Below are 8199 nucleotides of genomic sequence, written 5' to 3'. Positions count from 1 at the left end.
TAGGTATACTGTCCTTAGGACACTCCCATTTTGTTCATTTACAGACATCCCGGACACCAGGTGTGTTCTAAGAACATGTTTTTTGTTGGTTGCGACCAGTACAGAGAGGTCTAATGCCCTTAGGACGCCCCATTCTGTCCAATTACAGACAACATGGACACCTTGTGCGTTATAAGATTAGTTCCAAATTGGTTGCGATTGGTACGGGTAAGTGTATTGCCCCTAGAACATCCATACTATATTGATTACAGCCAGCCCAAACAGGTGCGCTGTCCACTGACATTTTACGTCTTTTATTTAAAAAAAATATTTGCCTCAAACCCTTCCACTACAACTAACATAAAAACATTTTCAATACACACACACACACACACACACACACACACACACACAGAGAAATACAGGGGGAAACATATACTGAAACAAATATAGGGGAATTAGGGTTTAACATGGGCTGTGTGAGGGGATGAAGGGATGGATGTTTCATCAAAACGTTTATTTTCTTCTTGAAGGTTTGGGGATGGTTCACTAGGAAATGGAGAAGGGGGGCAGGTACAGGTGGGACAGTGATATCCTATATTTCCTCTCACATATTCCTCCATTAATTGCCTTAAACTGTTATAATTGTTATTCAATATGTCAATTTTCACTTCTATCTGTTTCAGCCTGCCTTGCTCTGTGTCCTTTGTTGGAGTTTCTTCTTTTTTTTACCTGGTCTGTTAAATAAAATTTTATATATATATATATATATATATATATATATATATATATATATATATATATATATATATATAGCAAAAAGGGAGGAAAGAACTAATCGCACTCCCGCAGGCATAAACACAGATGCCAGGTTCAATAAAGGTTCGGAAAAAACAACAGACACAGTATCAGAATTACTGATGTCTTTAATGTTTTATCAAATTAAAAAACAAAAGCATCGTGCAGAGAACAAATGCACGACACATAGCAGCACATAGAAGACAGAACAACAACAGGACGCCTAGGTGTAGCAGCCTGCAAACAACGCGTTTCGCGCTATACTGAGCGCTCGATCACGTGAGGGAGAGAGGGTTGGACAGTGGTAAATACACCATCAACAACAGTCCCTCAACTATGTCGATGGCAACGACTCTTACAAACTATAAGGGAACAGGGGCGGCCATGTTGGAAGGGAGTGTGTATATATGCTAAAACTAAAGAATTGGAGCACAGTGCTTTGCAAATGCTTTTGTCAGTGATCAGTAGAGATAATCTCAAACCGACCAGGGTTTGAAATTATAGTATGTAACACCACAGTCTCCAAATTAGGAAAAAGGCGCACAAACATGTATCAATACATGCATGGGGACTTAACTAGACATCAATGCACAGTGCATGGAGTAGCAGTGTGATGACCGCATAGCATAAAAGATGTAATAAGCCACACTCAAAATAAATGAACCAACATTAAAAATCACCCCATGTAAATGCATAGTCAGCCTGATGAACTAACATGTCATTCCCAACACTTAAATAGAGAATACAATACAATAACAATAAAACTAGTCAACCAAGATTAGATATAAAATCAGGTTAAAAACAGTAGAACTGGACCTAAATGTTAATAAATAGCAGCAAGGTAATACAGCCAGCAAGATAATTTGTGCAAACAGCAAAAATAGCAGCTAAATCATCAGATGTCGATTATACAGTGCAAATCAGCAAAATAAAGCAGCAAGGCAACAGTGTGCCTATCCAACCTCAAAAGTAGAGGATGTAATAAAGTGCGAGTGCATCGACCTGATAGACTGTGCAAAAATGCAAAGAATAGCAGCTAAGTAATCAAAGTGCAAGTGCAAACCATGATGTCAGAGTATCTAAAGCCGAAGGCAAAAACGCAACATAACAGATCCAGAACACACAGTAGACTAGAACAGTAATTTCAAAACATTGAAGAATAGTAAAACAATGTCAGGAAATGAAGGGAATGACACAAATAACTAGAGCAAAGAGCTACATATGGGTCCCCAAAATAAACAAGACATAGATGAGAGAGCGCTCCCCCTTTTTTTGCAAAATAATCAGCTAAGACAGGCAGGTAAGACACAATAACAAGCATAAGTGCGAAAACAAAAATAGATCAGTCAATACCTGCGAGCAAACCAACTGAAATGGAGCAGGAATACAGAAATACAAAATTAATGAACCAGGAAAACAAGATGACCCCAACAACGGAAAACAGAGCATAAATGGCAAGAAAAAGCAATAATGATAAATACATGTGGGCACAAAATTAGGTACCCAAAAAGGTATACAATTCCTAGTCTACATTGTGACCTCTGGGGAATTTAGTGTCAAGATCCAAAATAAATCTGGTTTCGAGTTGTCTCAGCCTCATAATACGATCACCGCCCCTCGGATGAGGGGGTACATGTGCCACAGCAAAAAATGTTAGCATCATTGTTATGTTCAGATTTAAAATGCTTGGCCATAGGATATGTCGGATCAGAATTCTTAATGGCTCTCAGATGTTGCAGAATTCTAAGTTTTAGTTTACAGGTAGTACTGCCCACATACCAACGCCTACAAGGGCACGAAAGTACATAAACAACGAAATTGGTGTCACAATTAATAGAATGACGTATCATCTGCTGGATTTGTGTGATAGGATACAGGAAGAATTTCTTAACAGTGGCATGGGCACATGCTTTACATTTCATGCACTTAGTGAATCCTGTATGAGAGGCTGGAAGCCATGTATTAGAACGCTGGATCTTGCCCATAGGAGGTAGAAAACTAGACACAGGTTTGTCCCTTAAAGAAGGAGCACGTTTATAAGTCATAGTTGGACGGTTGCCCAAAATGGGCTTCAAGTCAGCATCAAGGGTGAGAACATGCCAATGCCTTGCCACGATTTTACGAATGTCATTGGACGAAGTATCAAATGTAATGATGAGTCTAGGATCATCATTTGACACAATTTTGGGACCAGTATCATAAATCAAGGCATCTCTAGACATGCCACGAGCTCGAAGATATGCCGTTTCAATTGTTCTTTTTTGGTAACCTTGCTTCAAAAAATCCATGGCTGCCTGTCCACAATAATAGTCAAAACAGGCAATGTTGGAGCAATTGCGACGATATCGAATAAATTCCCCATAAGGGATGGATTTTTTGCAAGGTGTGGGATGACAACTATTGGCATGGAGTGGTAAACCATATATATGTTAAATGCCCGTAAAATACTGACCATTAATTTGCGTATGCACAATAGTGTGTACCATTATTATCGCTATCTTCCGAAATTTTCTCCAATCAGAAAATTCTCCTCCAGCCACTCCAAAATACTGCACATTTCTGTGTCAAAACAATTGAAATACATTATTTTCTCTGCCCCTCATACAAAAAATGTACACACACATATAAGACAAATGAAGGTCACTTACTATTTTGTTGTAATTTGTCTTTGTTTTACTGTGTGCGTCTACTGTATCTCCTGGCTGCACAGTTTCTGTGAGGTAATTACGTTTGTTTGTTTGTTTATTTAATTTCTAATGCGCTCCAGACCCATAGGTAGAAGAGCGCAACAGGTAGGATAATGCGAGGCTTACAAAGTTACACATTTTACAAGATACAGTATTATTATACAAGACAGGAGTCGTAAAAGTCAGTGAAGTGCATAAAAACTCGACTCGAGCTTTGTAAGAGAATTAATTTGGTCGCGTTGTATGTGGGGTTCTTCAAATGCTATAATTTTAGCGACAGTACGCTTAGTGAAAATCATTGTGGAGGCATTGTCAACGAGTTCAGAGACTGCTCTATATTAAGCCACAACTTCCAGCGTTTGGGTCAAGACTATATATATATATATATAGATATTTCCAAGCTTTCTTTTATATGTTTATCTTTTGCCATATATCATGTCGTGCAAAAAAAAAAAAAAAATTCCTTTCTTCTGTTTTCTTTATCTTTCTTTGTTTATGTGAAGTATTATATGATATTATACACGATATCTGTAGTTTGATGTTCTGTTTATTTAGTTTATCTTTTTAATCTCATTTTAATTCTTTGTTAATGCATAGAAAGTGATAAATTGTTGTACATGTAAACTACTGAATGAACTAAATGTTGCAAAGATGCAAAGATGTTTATTTGATGTAACTTTTATGAATAATGCTATAATTTTGTAAAGATGCGTATGCATCAAAAACAAACTTTTGATCAATAAACTTTAAAAAAAAAAAAAGAAGTGCATAAAAAGGTGCAGGTAACATGTCATAATTCAAAAGAAGAAAAGGGACCAGTGTCGTGCCTAGGAATATAGTGGGCAGGTGACTAGTGGTTGTTAGAGATAAAGTGTTGGATGGCGTTCCATCTAAATAGTGGGTAAGGGTGATCTGCTCTCAAATTGTTTGGTAGTAGATTCCAAGTTTTAGCAGCCTTCACAGGGAAGCTATTGCCACCAATCGTGGTTAGTTTAAATCTAGGTACTACTAGGCAGTTTGTGTTGGTAGCTCTGGTTGGTCTGATAGAGGTTTTTTTGTGTATTTTGTTCATGAGGTAGCTAGGAGCGGCATTGTTGAGAGCTTTATGTGTCAAAGAGATTATTTTTAATTGTATTTTGTTGTTTGTGGATAGCCAGTTGTGTTGACGTCTGATGGCGGAAATGTGTGCTCTTTTATTTATGCCAAGCGCTGCTCGCAAGGCTTTGTTTTGGAGCGTTTGTAGTTTCAGGATGGTTGATTAGCACCACTGTAGAGGGCATTGCAGTAGTCAATGCTGGAGAGAATAAGTGCTCTGGCCAGGATCATGCAGCCATTGTTAGAAAGGAAAGGCTTACCTGCTCTTATCAGTTTGCAGGTATAGGCGGTGGTGGAGGCCAAGGATTTAAGCTGTTTATCAAATGATAGTGTGGAATCCAGGTAGAAACCAAGGGTTTTTACTTCCTTGGAGACCCTAATAGTATTTCCATCAATATTGAAGGCGGAGAATTCCTGGCCTAGTTTTTTGATGTTTATGTGTGTTCCCAAGATTATCAACTCCGTCTTTTCGTCGTTCAAGCACAAGCCATGGGTGGCCATCCATGCTTGAACGACTAAATATACCCTGTTCACCAACTCTGAGTCCTTCCCATGATCCCCAGAAAGTGGGAGGAGAATCTGTGTATCATCTGCATAGTTGGTGTAGGTGATACCTAGAAGGTCCAAATCGTCGAACAAGGGTTTGGTGAAGATATTGTATAGGGTTGGCGAGACAAAGGAGCCCTGGGGAACACCACATAATATGGGAGTGTCTGTGTATCATCTGCATAGTTGGTGTAGGTGATACCTAGAAGGTCCAAATCGTCGAACAAGGGTTTGGTGAAGATATTGTATAGGGTTGGCGAGAAAAAGGAGCCTTGGGGAACGCTACATAATATGGGAGTGGGGTCAGCTGCGGCCGATGGGGAAAATACTCTCATTGTTCTTTCGCTAAGGAAAGATTCTAACCACTTAATGGCCTCAGGAGAGAAGTGGGCAGCAGAGTCCAGGTGCCTGCAAAGGACTTTATGATCGACCAGGTCGAATGCGGCTGAAAGATCGAGTAAGAGCAGGAGTGCTGTTCCCCCTCCATCTCTCAGCTCATCGATTTGCATCTTTAGATCGATCAGGGCGGTTTCCGTTCCATGTAATGGGCAGAAGCCAGATTGTCTAGCTCCTAGGAACTTGTGCAAGTCAAGGTGTTTTTGTATCTGGATATAGGCGGCTTTATCCAATATTTTTAAGGAGGAATGGCACTGTAGTAATGGGGCGATAGTTGGTTGGGATGAGTGGATCTAAAGGTCTGTTTTTTGAGAAGTGGGAGCACCCAGGAGTGTTTTAAGTTGGCTGGGATAGTACCTGATGTGAAGGAGGCATTAATTAATTTTGAAATGAATGGTGAGAGATCTCTGGCAGCATCTTTTATTAACTGTACTGGGCAGATGTCGCCCTTACAATTGGACGGTTTGAGTGAGAGAATTATTTTTTCTACTTCTAGTGGAGAAGTTTTGGAGAAGTGTAATTTGTTATTTGCCTCGAGTGAATCGCTGTATGGTGAGATATTAGGGGAATACTGTAGATTGAGCATATCTTTTTTTGCTTTATTTTGGTTTGGAGTGTATTAATTTTGTTTGCTAGCACATTTTGGATGTCTGCGCACCAAGTCTTATCCTTGGTAACTAAATCTGGTGTAGCTATTGGTGACTCTAATTCTTTCAGTATGGAGAACAGTTCTCTCATGCTGGAGTTTGAGTTAGAGATCCGTTCATCGTAGGAATTATTTTTGGCAAGGTGCACTTCTTTTTTGAAGTGTGAGCAAATGGAGGTTAGTTTAGCTTTATTTTCGATTGAAGGGCATAGTGTCCAGGAGTTTTCACTTTTTCTTTTTAAGAGTCGTAAGTCTCTTAGTTGGGGATTGAACCATTTGTTAAGGTGCGCTTTAGGTTTACTATTTCCAAGTTTGAGCGGTGCAATTTTGTCCAATGTGTTAAGCATAATCTTGTTATATTCTTGGACTACGGTACTAGGGTCTATGTTGTCAGGTAGAGCGTTTAGCAGGGATGACTTTTTCCACTGTAATACTTTTTTTATTTCTAGTTAGGCATGGTGGTGCTAACAGTGAGACTGTAGGAGAGGGTCTGGCTGTAGATAAGTTAAAGGCCACGAGTGAGTGATCTGTCCATGAATGAGGAGAGATAGAGGTGATGGAGACTGTCCAGTTCTAGTCCGCTATCCAGTCCAGTGTTCTCCCTTTTGAGTGAGTGGGTTTGTTGACTTTCTGAGGCAGGCCTGAGGCGTTAATGATATATCTAAGGCTTGTTTGTCCATAGGATCATTAAAACCTAGGTTAAAATCTCCTAATAATAGAAGCTGGGAGGTTGGTTTAAGGTTGTTGGTGATTAGACTATACAGGTCCTCCTCAAAGGTGCCGAGGGGACCTGGGGGTCTATATATTAGATGGATTGTGAGAGTTTGTATATTGTTTATCTGGAATTTAACCAAAATATTTTCACAGGATTGTAGGATTTGAGGAGGGGATGTTCTGAGAGAGAGAGGCTCAATTTAGAGATAATGGCGATTCCACCACCTGTTGAGCCGTCCCTATCTTGTCTTGTTATTGTATAACCTTCTGGAATGGCTAACATTAGCGATGGGCCAGCTGCATTGTGTAGCCAGGTCTCTGTTACTGCCAGGAAATCCAGATTATTTTCTGTAATAAGGTCAGCTATGTCGAGGGCATGTGCGACAAGGGATCTCACATTGAGGAGTGCTCCTCTGAGTACTAATGTCTCTTTAGATGTGTTGACTTGGCTGGGGGTGGTTAAGTTGGTGTCTGTAAGCTTATACTTTTGTCTTTTAATTTTAGCGGCATTTGTTATTGCAGTCTGGTGGGACTTTTGTAGGTAGTTTGTTTTTAGGTTAGTTGGTGGTATGGTTCTTCTCTTCTGAGTCTTGCGCGAAGTTTAATATTTCTGTCTAGTGCAGTGCGTGGGAGGGAGGTGATGATTTCACCTATGGCGCTAATGTTATTCGTTGGAGGCATACCTTTTTTTGTTATGGTATAAACCATTTCATTCTACATGGTCATTAAATGCATGGATAATGTTTCAGACATTTAGGTTCAATTGGTTATTTATTAGTATTTATAATGTCTTTAGGTGTTCTTTTTCAAAGTTGTGCATTTTTCATATAACACAATAGTACAATTTTAGATACCCCCTGACTGTTGGGGTAGTGGTGATCTCGTCCGCGCCCGTCCGCAGACGGGCGCTCAGTCCGTGCCTTTCAAATATTATTAGAGAGGGGGTTCAGTATGTTTTATGTTAATTTATATAAAGTAACGAAATTATAGTACATATCTCCCAAAATCACATGATTAAAGTGTATATTCAGTTACAAAAAAACTTTGTTAACGGGATGTTATGACTAAGTTCCCCTTCTAAAAACCTGTGAAATTCACTAAAAAAACTTTACAAACGGGACATTACAGTTCGAAGTAAAACCGAAAAACCCCTGAAATTCCCCAGTTATGGTAGGCTAAGCAACCATAACTGGCTGCACCACTATGCACTGCTAACACTAACACCCAGGACATCAAAGATGACATCACAAATGTCATTGATGACATGACATCACATGTCTGGCTCACTCTTTTTTCCTTCAACGATGTATTTGGGACAGTAACAGGCAGGAACTAAAA

This window comes from Ambystoma mexicanum, chromosome 11, assembly GCF_040938575.1.
Source record: "Ambystoma mexicanum isolate Mex_15411 chromosome 11, UKY_AmexF1_1, whole genome shotgun sequence".
Taxonomy (NCBI): Eukaryota; Metazoa; Chordata; class Amphibia; order Caudata; family Ambystomatidae; genus Ambystoma; species Ambystoma mexicanum.
The sequence above is the reverse complement of the archived record's forward strand: the minus strand, read 5'-3'. Positions refer to the sequence as shown.